We start from the raw sequence: 16,762 nt of genomic DNA, 5'->3' as shown, positions 1-16,762 counted from the left end.
AACGACGCGTAGCTGGAGAGACAACTAGCGAGCGGGTCCACGATGAAGTAGAACAACTTTATTTTATGCTCTCAACCCTCTCCTGATATACTGGGGTCGCATTCAAGCTTACGTGGGTACAGCTTCAATTGCTTTCAGCGGAAGCTGCACCTGCTCAGAATGCCAGGCAGGCCCGATTCGGATCCGACAGTGCTTTTTACTCTGATGTAACTCCATTGATGCCGGTGCAGACACTCCTGATCTGCACTGGTGTAGATGAGATCAGAATTGGGCCCAACGAGCCAAATCCAGGTGGTGTAAAGTAGTGTAGCTCCACTGTTACTCCGGGGGAGGGGGTAAGTTACACTGGCTTTGCATGCTCACTGGCCCCCCCTCCGACCCCTCCACCCCCATTCAAAGCGATCTTCCGCTGCCTCTGGGTTAGGATGTTAGCCTACGATATGGAAGACGGACCTCCATTCCTTGCTCTGCCACAGACGTCTTGTGGGACCTTAGGCAAGTCCCTCCGGCCCCGATCCTTGAAGGTATTTGGGCCCCCAACTCCCACTGCAATCAACCGAAATACCGTTCAGGATCTGGGCCTTTGTCTCCCTGTGCCTCAGTTCTCCCGCGGTGACAGCACGGCTCTGCCTCGCCAGGGGTTGAGGATCAACACACACACAAAAGATTGTGACGGGCTCAGCTACTACACTAGTGGGGTATACGCACCGCAGCTAGACAGACGGCGTGAGATGCAAATCAGGCCCACCCCCGCCCGTTTGCACCCAATGTGTCCCAAACACCATTTCACTTCTGTTCAGTCGGACCCACTGGGTTCCCACAAGCCGCAAAGGCTCGTGTCCCTTCCTCTGGCTTTTGTGCCATGGGCCGTCATCGCGAAGGCTCTTTCACCCTCTTCACTTTGTCTCCCTGGGCGATGCATTAGGAGTCGCCACGTGGGCCACGCTAACCTTCGGAGCAGAGCGAAAGCGACGAATGTGCCCTGTGCAGAGTTGAGTTCTTTGCATCTGAGGCTGGTTTTGCCTGGCTGGTGCACTTGCTTCGAGATGGGGATGGAGCAGCTGCAGGATGGCCCTAGAAGGATCCAGTTCCCTGTGTCCATTAGCCGCTTGATAGACACCAGCATCCCTAAGAAATTTCCACCTCAGATGAGAGAGAATTTAAACCCGAGTGGGAATCAGAAGGGTTAGGAATTGGCTCTTTTCCAAACTTCATCGGAGAAACACAGGGCCAGATACTCTGCTGGTGGAAATCTCATTTTGACTTCAATGATTTGCACCAGCTGCGACCGGGACCCCCCTATTTTCTGCTCTCATTTAAAGTGGTGCCTCTTCATGGATTTCCATAGAGTTACCCCTGATTTGCACTGCGGGGAGAATCAGGCCTGGCGTTTGACTGGCTCAGCTGAGCAGTGCCTCAGCCTGGAATTGCAAACCTGCCACCTGACCCCACTCCGCAGGGCGTGGAGAGCAGCAGGTGGAACAGCAGAGCAGGTCAGAGGCGGTTTGGGGAGAGCAGGATGTCCAAGGCATCAGAACCGAGCCCGTTTTGCTTGCAGCTTGGAGTCCCTGTCACCTGGGGAGCTTTGTAGAGGGCTTCTGCTGGGACAGCTGGCCATGTGCCCTCAGAATCAGAGCCACTCCTCCCTCTCGCCATCCCTCTGTGTCTTTCTCTCTGTCCTTCCCACAGTGCATAGGAACACAGGAATGGCCTCACCTCATCAGACCAGGGTCCATCTCCCCCAGGGCCCAGCACCAGCTGCTTTAGAGAAAGGTCCAAGGCACTGCCTCGTGCTCAGTCATGGAATAATGTGCCCATTGGGGGCGGGGCCTTCCAAACTCCCTCTGTTTCTCCCCCTCCAGGTCTTTTCACTCCCCGCGGGCCCCAGGATCCCAAGCAAGGAGCACAAGCATTATACCCAGTGTAGCCTTCCCAGTCTGTGTCGGTAGAGCCACCAGGCAAGGCTACCAGCTGGTGCAAATCGGTGTCGCTCCATTGGAGTCAATGGGGCCAGATCCCCAGTTGGTGTAAATCGGTGTCATGCTGTTGGCGTTAAGGGCCAGAGCCCCAGCTGGTGTAAATCAGTCGTCGCTCCATCAGAGTCAGTTCGCCCCCAAGCAATCCCCAGCTGATGTCAATCAGCTGTGGTTCCATTTGGAGTCAATGGGGCCAGATCCCCAGCTGGTATAAAATCACATCATTCCAGCCGCTTCAATGAAACAATGCTGACTTATGCCAGCTAGAGATCTCGCCCGCCAACTGCTGAGTTACACTTTCGAGCCAGCAACCAGTCCACTTAGTCCCCCTTCCTCTTCTTGTGGTGCGTCAGCAGTGGTGGTAGAAAGGCAAAGAACAACTGTCACCTATATACATATATACATAATAATCTATAGATTCTATTTCTCTTGTATATTTACTCTGTAAATGTTGGTGTAAATTCTGTTTAATGACTAACATGTTCCAAAGTGACCCGTGGGCTATTTTCATTCTCTGTTCTGTACAGATCTATTTTCATTGTATATTTGAGATATTTATAATTTCTTATTCTAGTGTGTGATCTGCCCCTGCCACACTGCCCACAGGGGGGAGCCACCAGGGGGAGCTGCCTTCATTTTTTTTCTGTGGAAACACAGTGTTGCTTGTGGTGTTTGCTAGATATTAGGTTCGGGGCGGGGTTTAAGTGTGAGGTGCTATATGCTGTCACTATGTGTGTGTGTTATGGTTAATAGATGCTACGTGTGTGTTACGTTACGACTTTTCTGTAATCCAGCCACTCTTCAGTTTGTATTAACCACCAACTTTAGTCTGTTTCTAGCAGCAAACGTGGCCTAGGGAGCGTTCCCAGATCTTGCTCTCTCCCTGGCCCGGGAAGGGTTAAAGCTGATCAGCTGCAGGGTTTTATGGCCAATGGTCAATATTATGACCGGGTGCACTTTTTTTTTCTGATTGCAAAAATGTGATAGGTTGCAACCCTGTGGAATTAGTGGCGCTGGATGGGGTCAGTGAGGATCGGGGAGCAATAAGGGGTATTCTCAGAAAGTGTCCCCACCTAGCCTCGAGGGGACACTTAGCCGGCACCGCACCCATCTGCTGCGGGGAGGCTGGCTCACACTAGTACAGGATACAACTTCAACAAGCACAACAGCCTCTAAGGAAGAACTGACTTTCTAAGCCTGGCTGACTTGCCCAGCCTGCCTGGGAGCTACCAGCACTTTTGTAACTCCACTCTCACCAGCCCCCACTATTGCCTTGCCTTGCCTTGCCTTGCCTTGCCTTGCCTTGCCCCGCCCCGCCCCGCCCCTTTGCCCTCCAGGAAGAGACTGCCCCTTGCTCTGCGGAGCAGCCCTTTATAGATGGGCTGCTCCAGCAAGCCTTCTCCTGATTGGCTCTCCCAATAAACCCTTTCCTGATTGGCTGGCTTCCGCGCAGCCTCGCCAAGGCTGCCGTAACCCTTCTGCTGCCTGTGTGGGGCACCACACCCCATCTTTTTAACGGGGATGAAATAACCCCCAGATCCAAACACTTCCAACCTTGGGTGAGAGGGGAGGTCAAAATCCCAGTCCTGGTTTAGTACATGGTCCAGTTCTTTACAAAACTCTAGATCTGAACTTTGGAGATATTCAGAATCCAGATCTGGGATTTTAGGGGCTTGCGTCTGACTCATCTAAGTGTCCCCTGAACAGACCCCTGCTTTTGCCTTTCGCTGCTAAACCCTTGGCAGGACTGAGTGGGCAGCCCAGCCCCTCTGCGAAATGGTATTTCTGTCCCGGTAGCGGTGAGTGGGGTAGGTAATGGTTTCCGGCAATACATTCCCACGCACAGTGCTTTTAGTAATGTACTGTAGATCATCATCATCTTTGTCAGGACCTGGGAGTGGCTGAATAGGTGGTGTAGTTCCTCTGGGAACGATACAGACTGGATGCCATTGCTGCCACCGCAAGAAAGGGGAGAGCGAGTCTCCACATCTCTCCCTACTGGCCTTGTGCAGTATTACTGGGTGATGCCGTCCCCCTGCGCCGTTACCTATAAAGGACCTGGTGACTCAGCATTGCACTCAGCTGATCCCACAGTCCCTGCCTGCTCGTGTTTTGCTCAGGTCGTTTCGACGGGAGCCAAATCGCACTATCTTGTGGAGTTTATTATTGCAGATGTTCTCTCTGCATCCCCTGCCTTGCATTCTGCCTAGAGGGGAAGCTTCCTGGCCAGGGGTGTCCTTGGGCGAAGGGGGCAGCCACAAGGGGCACCTCATAGGCTGATAGATTGCAAGGCCAGAAAGGCCCGTGTGATACTCTAGTCTGAAGTCCTGTATCACACAGGCTGAAGGACTTCCCCAAAATAAATCCCAGAGCAGACTGTCTACAAAAACACCCCACCTCGATTTAAAAATGGTCAGTGATGGAGACTCCACCACGACCCTTGGTAGAGGGGGAACCTTTCGGGGCTGCCTATTTCACCCCCAGCTGCTCCTCAGCTCCTGGTTCTGTTCGCTCCTAGTCAGTGAGAGCCTATGGGAATGAGGTGAGGTGGGGCACCATTACAAACCCAACACCCACCAGGCCAGCTACCTGATGCAGGTTCTGTCTACACGGCAGGTGGGTAGGCATAGCCGTGCTAGCATTAGCTAGCGTGGGTAATCCTAGGAATGAAGACAGGGGACTGGGATTTGGCAGGGGCCAGCTGCCTAAAGACAAGCTCGCTGGGGAGAGTGGATGCGTACTTGCGTTGTTAGCCCCTGCCACCATGTTGACACAGCTATTGTTACCCATATCAGCTAGATTAAAGCTAGCAGGGGTATGCCTATCTGTGCTGCAAATACCCCATGACTTGCAGCGTAGACATATTCCTACAGACCTGACCCAAAGGCTTTGGGGATCCGTGGGAGTCTTTCCATTCACTCCAGTGAGCTTTGGCTCAGTCCTAAGCATGGGGTCTTCCTGTCCTGAGCCTAGCAGGCACCGTGGTACTGGGGAGTGGCAAACTCTGATGTTTGAATGGTGCCCGATGTATGTCCCAGAATCCTTTGCATTTGGAAACCAAGGGCCTGATCCCCAGTGCAGACAATGGATAGACTCCCATTGGCGTCCAAGAGCTTTAGATCAGGCCCCAGAGGAGCAGAAAAAAGGGCCAAGACACAGGGGAGGGAGGTGAGGAAGAGGTCTAGTTGCTGGTGAGTCAAGGGCTGACCCTGAGTAGCAAGGCCTTTAGGCCAGTGTGCCGCACGGTGAGATGGCATCAGCTATAGGGTGTAGCCCTTAGAGAGGCTGTGGTGTGTTGTGTGTGGTGATTAAACTTTGGAAAGCACATGTCTGAGGAACCCCTACTGTACAGGGTAAAGCACAGAACTCGTCGTCTCACGTAGAACATAGCCGGTGTATTTACAAAGCACACCCTGTGCCGGCAGGAAGATTTGTAGTAGGAGAGAGATACTGTAACAACCATAACTGAGTCCCATTAAAAGTCTCTTCTTACCAAGCGCCGTCTCCTGGCCTTCCTTTTTTGCGATCCGTGCCTGGGTAACTCAAAGCTTCGGGGAACGGGGATGTCGCACGAAAAACAGGAGCAGCTGTGATGCTATCTTGGGGCACTTAGGACCGTGAGCCACCATGTTCCCCCCCCTGCTTCAGGGAGAGACAGGCTTGCTGATACTTAACTGGGGTCAGCTCCCAGACGCTCCTAGTCTGTTAGCCACTTCCATTTCCTCAGCTTTGCCAGCCATGACTGTGCTTTGCGGTGCTCCCCGATCCCCTCACAAAGTGTCCCCCTATAGTATCCAGCCCCGTCACTGGACACTCACACTAATTACCAGCTTTGCTGTTCCCAGCTTCATTGGTACAACTCAGGATCTGGTCCTTTATAACCACACTGCACAGAGAAAAGGAGGACTTGTGGCACCTTAGAGACTAACAAATTTATTTGAGCATGAGCTTTCGTGAGCTACAGCTCGCTTCATTGGATGCATTCAGTGGAAAATACAGTGGGGAGATTTATATACACAGAGAACATGAAACAATGGGTGTTACCATACACACTGTAACGAGAGTGATCAGGTAGGGTGAGCTATTACCAGCAGGAGAGCGGCGGGGGGGAGGAGAACCTCTTGTATTGATAATCAAGGTGGGCCATGTCCAGCAGTTGACAAGAACAGGAACAGTGGCCGGGAAGGGGGGGGGCGGAATAAACATGGGGAAATAGTTTTACTTTTTGTAATGACACATCCACTCCCAGGCTTTATTCAAGCCTAAGTTAATTGTATCCAGTTTGCAAATTAATTCCAATTCAGCAGTCCCTTGTTGGAGTCTGTTTTTGAAGTCTTTTTGTTTAAGAATTGCCACTTTTTAGGTCTGTAATCGAGTGAGCAGAGAGATTGAAGTGTTCTCCAACTGTGCCCCTCTGCCATGTACATTGGTCAAACTGGACAGTCTCTACGTAAAAGAATAAATGGACACAAATCAGATGTCAAGAATTATAACATTCAAAAACCAGTCGGAGAACACTTCAATCTCTCTGGTCACTCGATTAGAGACCTAAAAGTGACAAGTCTGCAACAAAAAAACTTCAAAAACAGACTCCAAGGAGAGACTGCTGAATTGGAATTAATTTGCAAACTGGATACAATTAACTTAGGCTTGAATAAAGCCTGGGAGTGGATGTGTCATTACACAAAGTAAAGCTATTTCCCCATGTTTATTCCGCCCCCCCTTCCCGGCCACTGTTCCTCACACGTTGTCAACTGCTGGAAATGGCCCACCTTGATTACCACTACAAAAGGTTCCCTCCCTCCCCCCCCGGCCCCCCCGCTCTCCTGCTGGTAATAGCTCACCTTACCTGATCATTCTCGTTACAGTGTGTATGGTAACACCCTTGTTTCATGTTCTCTATATATATAAATCTCCCCACTGTATTTTCCACTGAATGCATCCAATGAAGTGAGCTGTAGCTCATGAAAGCTTATGCTCAAATAAATTTGTTAGTCTCTAAGGTGCCCCAAGTACTCCTGTTCTTTTTGCGGATACAGACTAACGCGGCTGCTACTCTGAAAACTGCACAGAGATTTATAGTGAAACAATCTTACGTGTTTTATCAAAGATTAAGATTTAAGAGACACTGAGCATGGATAATGGAAGCAGAAATGTTATATAGAAAACAAAAAGTATAACACGATCTTGAAGTTGAAACTTAACTTTACCAGGCTGGAATCCTTGTCTAAAGTAGTTTATCACTTAAAGCAACCACCCAGTAGCACCAGCCCTTGTTGCTGGGCTCCACCATCCCTGGATGCAAAAACTGCTGTTGTTTTGGCTCCCTTGGCGATTGGATTAAGGTGTCCCCTTATACTCCCCAAAAGTCATTGTTGCTCTCCCCAGAGTCAGTAAAACCCTCTAATGTCTACTCCATGGTGCCTGGTGGCTTCATGTTGACTTCACATCCTCTTGTTGAGGTCGTGTGCAAACGGGCTTCTATTTTGTTGACTTACAAGGTTTCATTTACACGTGACAGAGCCAGGCACGTTTTGTCTCCGGTGTGGGGGAGACGTGTTTGCCGGCTCTGCCTGGGGACGCAGGTTTTAAAGCATTGTGTCTAGTACACAGACCCAGCGTCCGAAATATCATCCGTACATACAGCACGCCGCGATAAGGAGGATCAGCGTGATCCTGGCTTTCATTTCGGATCTCACACAGCATTCTTTACAGATAAATACTGTGACAGGAAAGTGTTGGGTGTGATGAGTTTCTCAGGCCTGCCACAGGCTGCTGATACAGAGCAGCAACCTCTTTGCCAGAGGGCACTAAGGGGTCACAGCAGTGCTTACAAGGGCAATACAGATCGAGCCTGAAGGAGGGATCTGGCGGCAGTGACAGAAGAGGGAGATGTTAAATGGAGAGCATAAATATCCATGAAACCCTCTGTCTATGTCTGTCTATCACCCTACATGTCTCTGCCTGTGTCTGTGTGTGGGGACCATCTCTTTATCTATTTGTACAGCAATTAGCACCGGAGGTCAGGGCCTTCAGGCAGTACAAATAATACTTAATAAGCTCAGTCTATCACCATGTGATCTCCTATATGGTGCTTCAGGCATCAGCCAGGCTCTGAGGAAAAGCAATAACCATGGTAGTAGAATCCACAAACTTATAAATGAGGCAGAGAATTGCTTGAACTGGCTGGCACTTGGCACCTGCATGAGCAATGAGGTCCTCCCAGAAGATGAGATGAGATGTCTGGAGAAAGTTCAGACATTCAGAGAAGCATTTGGAGCTGTGGAGAAGGCACACAGAGAAAAGCGAATGGAAGCGCAGAATGGGCAGGCAGATTTTATGAGCAGCGCCCAGTCACTGCACCGTTACTTGCTAGAGCTTGGATAGCGCTCTTCTCACCCTGCGCCTCCCCCCACAGGAGCACGGGGGAAAGGGGAGCTCCAGAATGTCTCTCACACCCATTTGGGCACCCCAGGCTCAGGGCTCTGTGTCTAGGGCATGCAGTGAGACTGCTTCTTCTCAGTTCCCCACCCTGGTTTGGGGGGGTGAGGCTCTGGCGTGCACTGATGGGGCCTGTTCTGCATTCCCCAGTGATCTCCGTGCTTGTAGCATTCACAAGGCTCAAACCACTGAGCTATCCCTCCCACACGTTTGCCTGAGTCATGTCCATTCTCAGCCCCCTTACGGACACAATGCTGCTTGCCTGTAATACGGACCAAGTAGACTCAGCTCCCCTCTGTCTTGGCACACAGGGACTTAGGTGTAGCAATACGCAGTGTTACCGGCCCTCACTTTTAGATACCTAGAAAACCATTGGAAGAACAACGGGCCCCCCTAAGCCTGAGTTAGGTGCTTAGGCTCCCTCGTCAGTGAATGAAGAGAGAAAGGCACCTAAGACTGGGGTGCACAAAAGCCAGCCCGCTAGGCAGGGAGCCACCTAGGCCAGCCACTGGGGGATGCTGCCGAGGGGGTGGGGGACAGGGGATTTTAGAGCCACAGGGCTTGCTCAGAGGTATACCCCTGCCCTAGGGATGCTGGTGGGGCACAATGATCCCCATGAGGGGAGCCGCAGAGAGTTTTCCGCCGGCCCAGAGCTCTAACCTGCATGCAGGTGGTTATGATGATTAAACCACAGGTAGAAAAGGAGGACTTGTGGCACCTTAGAGACTAACCAATTTATTTGAGCATGAGCTTTCGTGAGCTACAGCTCACTTCATCGGATGCATACCGTGGAAACTTCAGTCTAAACCATTTCCAGCCACAAGGGGGCACCCTCTCCCTGCAATAGAACAGGGGGAGCCACTTCATTGTGCAAAGTGCCCCACTTCTCTGAAATTGGCCAACAACGGTCAGCCGCTTTCCTCACTAATCCTTGCCATTGTGCGTCCTCACATTAAAAGAACGCACACAAAAATGCCCTTGACTTTGTGATAACATAAGAAACTATTAATTTTCATCACGCCTTTGGCCCAGACACTCCAATCAGTGGAAGCGAGGAGCCTAAATACCGCCTGAAATTCTGGGCCTTCCTTCCTACGCGATCTCAGAGCACTTTTATTACAGTACCTGCAAATTACAGGCCACAGCCTCAGCTGGTGCAAATCAGCACCGCTTCGTCGATGGAGCGACACTGGTTTACGCCAACTGAGGATGCGGCCCAGTGTACACACAAAATGCAGCCACTTCTAGGGTGAAGCATAGCTCCCCCTTAACAGTGCACAACAACAAGACAAAGGACAGGAAGACTTCTGCATCCGTTTGAAGCTGCAGGCAGAATTTAGAGCAGCAGACTGTATTTCACCTGGGTGGAATTTGGCCTGGACACCAGGTCTTGCTCCAAAATACAACCCAAGCAGCACCGCGGGGCCATAGGCCTTTGTAATAGAATCATGGAGTTATTTGGATTTGAAAAGGCCAACCAGTAAAACACTGAGGGCCTGATTCCCTCTTTACTGACAATTGTGTAAAACAGGTGTAAATCCTTCTGCTTCCTTGGAGTTACTCCTGATTTTCACCACCTTGAGAAAGAAGAGGATCCATCCCCATCCATCGTGGGGTTGACTCAATGAGGAAGAAAGGCTGGATATGAGGGACCAGATCCACAGTGGGTTATAAATTGGGAACATTCCACCATATTGGAGCTGTAAGAATTTAGGGTAGAATCCCCCAAATACCCACTGAAATGAAGCCACCTCTGGGGTGGAAGGCAGCAACCAGGCGGACAACTGGCTCACTGCCAACCACTGGGAAGTTTTGGACAAGGCCACTGGGGCAAACTCCATGTTTTCACTCTTGGCTACAGATGGGCCAGATCCTCAGCTGGTGTGGATCAGCACAGCTCCATGAATTTCAGTGGAGTCACTCCTGATCTGTAGCAGTGGACATACCATCATTCAGACCCTAGTCCTCTGAGGAGCATAGACCCCAGCCCTAGGTCAGTGGGGGCACAGACCCAGTGGATGCTGCCAGCCCTGGCAGAAACGGGGTCCAAAACAGGCCAAGCTGAAGCACAAGCTGCCAGTGGCCGAGACTTCTTAGCACCTGATTAGAGAAAACCCTCTAGAAAAATGGCCTAGGGGTCTATGCATGTAATGGGGGGCACAGATAGGAACAGCCTGGAGCTGCATCACCCCAGGTCACTACAGAGGCACAGTTCTTGCCTTGGTTTCTGCTCTGCTTCAGGAGGTAGTCAGCAGTAGCAAATTATCACTCCCCACCCCACAGGGCTAGCTCAGCTGTGCTGGCCAGTGAGTGGCAGGGACCACAGCCCCTCTGTAAGCCAGTGTGGCCAGCTCATTGGCCAGTGTGTTAAATAACTCCCAACAGCAGCTGCAGCCAGATCCCTTCTCTCTAAGGGGTGAGATTTATTTCTCCGAATCCATTGTCTCCCATCTGTTCCCTGCAGGACCCTACCTGCTCCCTGCAGGTCTTGCTCCAGAGGAAATGCTTGTTGGCCTTTGAGCTTAGCACTTCGATCTTTGGGTTGTCATCTGGCCTGTGACCTCCTCACGTGGGTGACAGGTAATTAGTCACAAGGGGGGTAACCCCAGCTCTCTTCAAGGGCCATCCCAGCCTGGGATACTGCCTATTTCCTAGCCCTGCTGTAGCCCCAGGAAGCACGAGGGACTGAAACCCTCTGAGAACAGAGCAGCCTTTCACGACAAGCCACTGCGTTCCCCACGGCTGTCTCCTCTCTGATTCAGGTTAGTCCACCCCGCAGCGGCGAGTGGCTTCTAAGGCTGTAATGGAGTGAGGCGATAAAGAGCTGCCCTGACCTGTGTGGCCGAGAGAGGCTCGAGTTGAAGGGGACTGATAAAGGGAAGCCATTCAATTAGCAGCATGGGAATTGGAAACGGGGCAGCTGCCATGTTTAAAGGATCTGGGCGCTCTGCACAGCTAGCCGTGGGCTCTGCCAGTGTAGGAGCCTCCCAGGATGATCGGCATTAGAGTCTCATTGTGCTAGATGCTGTACACGCAGCAGTGAGAAACCGCCTCTGTCCCAAAGAGCTCCCACTCGATAGAGAAAAGCCAGGGAAAGGAAGGATTATTCTGCCTCTCCTACAGGCAGGAGGAAGTGTCTTAGCCAAGTTCATGCAGAACCTGAACCGAGGTCTGCCGCACAAGGCCTGCTTTGCACACTTAGGAAGCCGGGCCTTTTGGAAATGCACCTGCAGTGGTTGCGTGGATCTGGCCTGCATCCCTGTGCTGTTACGCGTGTGACAAACCCCCTGCCAGCTGGCTTTGAACTGTGGCCCCCCAGCACTGACCTCTGCCTCTTGAGCTCCCCCAGCTGCAGTAGGGTCTGGTCCTCTATGTGGCCCTGAAAAGTGCTGGGGCGGACAGCGTCTTGCACACCCAGCTAGTGCAGGGGGGATTTTCAGAAGCCCTTGGTAAGTGATGTTGGCCCTGGGTGGGAGCGGTGAGGTGAGTGACTGATTCAGGAGCCCAATTAAGCTGAGCTACGTCACCCCAGCTGGGGTGATGCCATCACACCCATGCTACGTTGCCCTGTGGGGGTCAGCGGAGCAGCTCCACTGACCCCACAGGGTGACGTGGCATGGGTGTGACAGCATCGCTCCTCGTGCCAGCCAAGACGAGCCGTGTATTCCAGGAGCCCGTTCTCCAGAGCAGGGGGAGCCTCAACCCAGGGAGCCCTGCCTCCACCAGCCTGCCTGTCCTGACATGATGATGCTTACAGCATGCTGTCATGATACTGTGGCAACCTAAGTGCCATTCTAGTTAATATAGGTTTATATTGCTCCACAGTATCTGTCGTGAAGCCATTCTGGCTCAGAGGCAAGCGCACCTAATGTGAGGGGAGATCGTCTGTCTGCCCTCCGGGGTCCATGCACAGCGGGGTCCTTTGCACAAATCCCCCCAGTGACACCCACAATCCTGGATCCACAAAGTGTTCTCCACTGGTCATGGGGTCCTTTGGGGGAGGGGTGCGGGGTGGAGGCAGGTGTAGGGCCAATGCTCCCTGTCTCCCATGCCCTCTGCTCCTTGAATTTTGGTGATTAGTGAGTGAGCAGCAAATATTTGAGTGTCATCCCCTTTCTGAGCCATGAAGACATGCAGAAAAGGGGGGAAAGTGCTTTGGGCCTGCTCTGTTCTGCTGACTGTTGGAATAGCAGTGTGTTGTGTGCCCCTTTGCTGGCTGGTCTTCCTGGAGGATAACAGCCTACTACTGCTGCCAACTAGTGGAGTCATTCCTTTAGCTCAAGTGGCAGAGCTGGGTGCTTTGGAGCTGATCCTGATTTCTGCCCCTGCTGACCTCCCACACTGGGGGGTGTGGGGAGGGGGGTTGTTACAATGCAAAGGTGCTGAGCAGTGTCTCTTTAGGATGAAGGACTTTCAGATCCTTGCAAACCCACCAGAGGGCAGAGTGTTCTTATGTCTAATCCCCAGCTTCTGCTGTTTAACCCCTGAGCTCTCTGCCTATCCCCCATCCTTCTTCCCTGCGATCCTTCTTCCCCCCCTGACTCTCTCAATTCCTCCCCATCTGTGTTTCTTTCACTGCTTCTCTCCCCGCCTGTACTCTCACTGCTCCCCCACGCTGCAGCTCTTCTTTTCATCCTTCAACCATCCACCGAGCCTTCCCTCTTCCTCTCCCTTCTCCACTCGCTCCCTTTCCTACGTGCTCCTCGTCTCCTTGCCCGCTCACTTCTTCCTTTCCTTCTGCTCCAATCCTGTTTTATTCCCCTTCCCCATCCCTATGCAGAGGGACTTGGGATACCTGGGTTCTGTTCCCATCTCTGCTACTCTGACCTGGTATTTCCCATCCCACCGCCCTCTTCTTTGTAGGTTGTAAGCTCTTTGGAGTGGGCTCGATCTCTTACTCTGTGTTTGTACAGCACCTCACACAATAATAATACCTCACTATTTTGTAGTGCTTTGCATCAGGTCTCAAACTGGTTTACAAAGGAGGTCAACATCACTATCAACATTTTATAGATGGGGAAACCGAGGCACAGACTTGTCCAAGGGCACACAGTGACCGAGCAAGCAATAGAACCCAGGTCTTCTCAATCCCAGTTCAGTGCTCTGCCCACTAAGAAACACTACCTCCAGGATCTCAGAAGTTGCTAGCTACTACCCTAACATAACTGATACTAATCCATGTTCTTGGTTCATTTCATTAGAGGGTTGTAATAAGGGTGTAAACTCCCAAGAGTGCTGGTAAGAGATGGATCTTTATTGCCAGGCCCCAGATCTTGCAGGGATTAGGAGTGTCCACTCACTCCAGTGGCTTCTGTTACAAGGACCATTTGCGAAAACTTGGCTTTGGATGCATGTTTGGCTTTTTAAATACCTCAGAGGGATTGGATCCAGGGTTTCCAACCAGCCTCTTATAAGGATAAGGACTCTGTGCGAAACTTGGATATGGAGCTGAATTTGGATTTCCATCATCACAAAATTCAGATCCTGCCTCAGATCCCCAGCTGGTATAGATTGGTGTGTCCCCATTGAGCTGAGACGCTGGCCCACAGCTTCATAGATATTCAGTGTTGAAGCTGTTTCATAGTGTGGCCAACTCTCCTGACTTTCTGGAGAGTCTTGTCATACTCGGTGTGTTTAGTCAAGCCCCAGCTCCCGGAGACGTGATTGTGTGAAAATCTTGGCTTTTGTTAAAAGACAAAAGTATGTATCTAGCTCTCATGGAAAATACCCTGGTAATATGATCGGAGTGTGACCTAAAGGCTCAGAAGCCAGAAGGCAAAGAAAAAGAACACTACATTTCTTCTTTTTAAGCCAAACTGTCTTAAAAATCAAGACTCTTGTGATTTTTTTTTAATTATTATTATCTTTGGTGACATGGCATAAGAACGGCCACACTGGGTCTGACCAAAGGTCTGTCTAGCCTAGCATCCTGTCTTCCAACAGCGGCCAATGGCAGGCATGATATTTGAATTTGTGGGGACGGTGGTACTGGGTATTTAGCTCTCAGGGGCTATTAATTTATGGTATAATGCTTACTCTCCGAGGAAGTATCCTTGTCAAGTGGGACAAATGCTCTGGGCTTATCAATAGGAGGCTGTAGGAGCCACTTCTTACGGAAGATAAAGGGCATTTCCACCAGTCCTGAAGGCATTCCCTGGGTTTCTGCCCCCCATGCTTGCAGTCCACCCTCCTCTTTTTGCCCCTCCAAAAGCAGGCACGCAACTCATCCTCCTGGGGTGCTGTCTGGGGAGGGAGAGCCTCTGCCAGCCCCTTCCTGTTCAATTGAATGGGAGCTTCCAGGATGCAGCTGAAGTGGCTGAATTGAAGGAAGTGAGAGAAGGGTCCCAAGGGGGAGTCACAACAAGGCTGGTGGAAAGCTAAATTCAGGTGTGTGAAAAAGAGCGAGAGAGAGAGGGCTCAGGATGAGCTGTCCCCAAGCTCCAAAATGTCCCTATCCTGGCTGTTCCTTCAGTTTGGGAAGCATCCAGCTCATAATGGATGCTACTGCTACCACTAATTATACCTAGTTCTTATCTAGTGCTCTTTGTCAGTAGATCTCAACGTGCTTTACAAAGGAGGTCAGTCCCTTTTAACAGGTGGGGAACCTGAGGCAGGGTAAGGGAACACGACTTGCCCAAGGTCACCCTGCAGAGCTGGGAATAGAACCCGGGTCTCTGCTTTATCCATAGTCCATTCTCTAAATTGTCTGCCTCCATAATTCTCTGTACCCTGCAGGCTTCACCAGGTACACCCGTCACAACAACAATATCAATGCCCCTCTGCTATGCGGTAGCAGATATCCGGGTCCTCCAGCTCAGTTTCCTGTTGGAGAAGAAATCAATGATATGGAGCCAGAGTATTTTCTTAGTGGAGCTTGTATATTTACACTATATACACCAGTCCTGGAACAGAGATGGTCACAAGCAGCATGCAAGCAATCTCCTCTTTCAAGACTCTCAGCCCAAACACTGATGCCCAGTTCCCAGGGACGACTCAGTCCTGAGAACTGACTCTAGTTAGAGAGATTCAGGCAGAAAGCAAACTTTTCTGCAACGTGCAATGGCTGCCCTGAGGCAAACCTGCGTGACAAAAACAAATAGCAAAAAAGCATGTCTTCAAAGACTGTACACTTGCTCCTACACTGAAACGGGAGAAGAAACTCTGTGTAAGACTGTGTAACAGGGACCCCTGGTGACTCCTGCAAGAACAGTTATTTCCCTTAAAGCAGAATAATCCATCCCACTGCAACTGTGTTCAGAAGCATGTAAATAAATCATCTGGAATTTAAACAGGACAGTGGGGTTAATACACCTCTCCTACTCTATGGGATCTTTAATGACCAAGTGGGCCAGACCTCAGTTTCACATCTCATCTGAAAGATGAGTGAGACACCTTCCTTCATCCTTCTGATGTAGATAAACTGAGTTCTATGCAGGTAAGGGCACCTCTTGGGGGAGACCATATATGCTCACTGTCTTTCTGCATGTACATTAAAGATCTGATGGCATATTTGGACAGAGTACAGGCTGGCACAGGTGTCCTTGGCCAAAAGTTCCCTCCCTCCTCCTGATGTGAGCTAGTCTTCTGGCGGGCTGCTTCCCTGCACCCCAGAGGAGGCTGCAATCCAGTAGTGCCCCATGAGTATGGGTTCCTCAGTGCATTAAGATCTCTTGGGAAGACAGGCACTACATAAATGTAAAATATTGTCATTTTGGGTCCCATCCCACAGCTTTCACTCCTACTTCATTCTGGCCAACTGTCCATTAAGGATGGCAGGGTATAGCCTGTTCGGACAGATTTATTATGCATAGAAAGGGGAGAGTTTGTTTTCCATAGCAGCTTTCCCAGTCAAAGCATCCCAGGGCCTGATCCTCAGCTGGTATAAATCAGGGTAGCTCCATTGACTGCTCCAATGTGATGCTGATTTACACCAACTGAGGATCTGGCCCCCAAAGGGCAGTAAGTGAACCATAGATGGGGGGTGGGGGTGTACTTTGGGTGTAGTACTACCATTGATTTTTTTTTTTATATACCTGATCCATAATTGAATATCTTTCTCTCAGGCCTAAGGGCCAAATTACATTCATCCTTCTGTGGATATGCAAAGCAGGGTGCCAGGTACCTCCAACCCCATGCAGGAGGTAGCTGTACTTGGGCTGCAGATGCTAAAAAGAGCAAAGGAGGGAGGGGCCAGCACTGCCAGGGAGGTGTATTTGGGACCAGGGGCTGGCCACCACCACCCCACACACCCACCAGCCAGGGGCCTCAACGGAACAGGAAGTGAGTGTAAATTGCCCCTTTCCCTCACTTTGTATTAAGTGCTGTCTGCATGGCATATTACCCCC

Source organism: Eretmochelys imbricata, chromosome 21 (genome assembly GCF_965152235.1).
Source record: "Eretmochelys imbricata isolate rEreImb1 chromosome 21, rEreImb1.hap1, whole genome shotgun sequence".
Classification (NCBI taxonomy): domain Eukaryota; kingdom Metazoa; phylum Chordata; order Testudines; family Cheloniidae; genus Eretmochelys; species Eretmochelys imbricata.
This window is presented reverse-complemented; position numbering follows the sequence as displayed.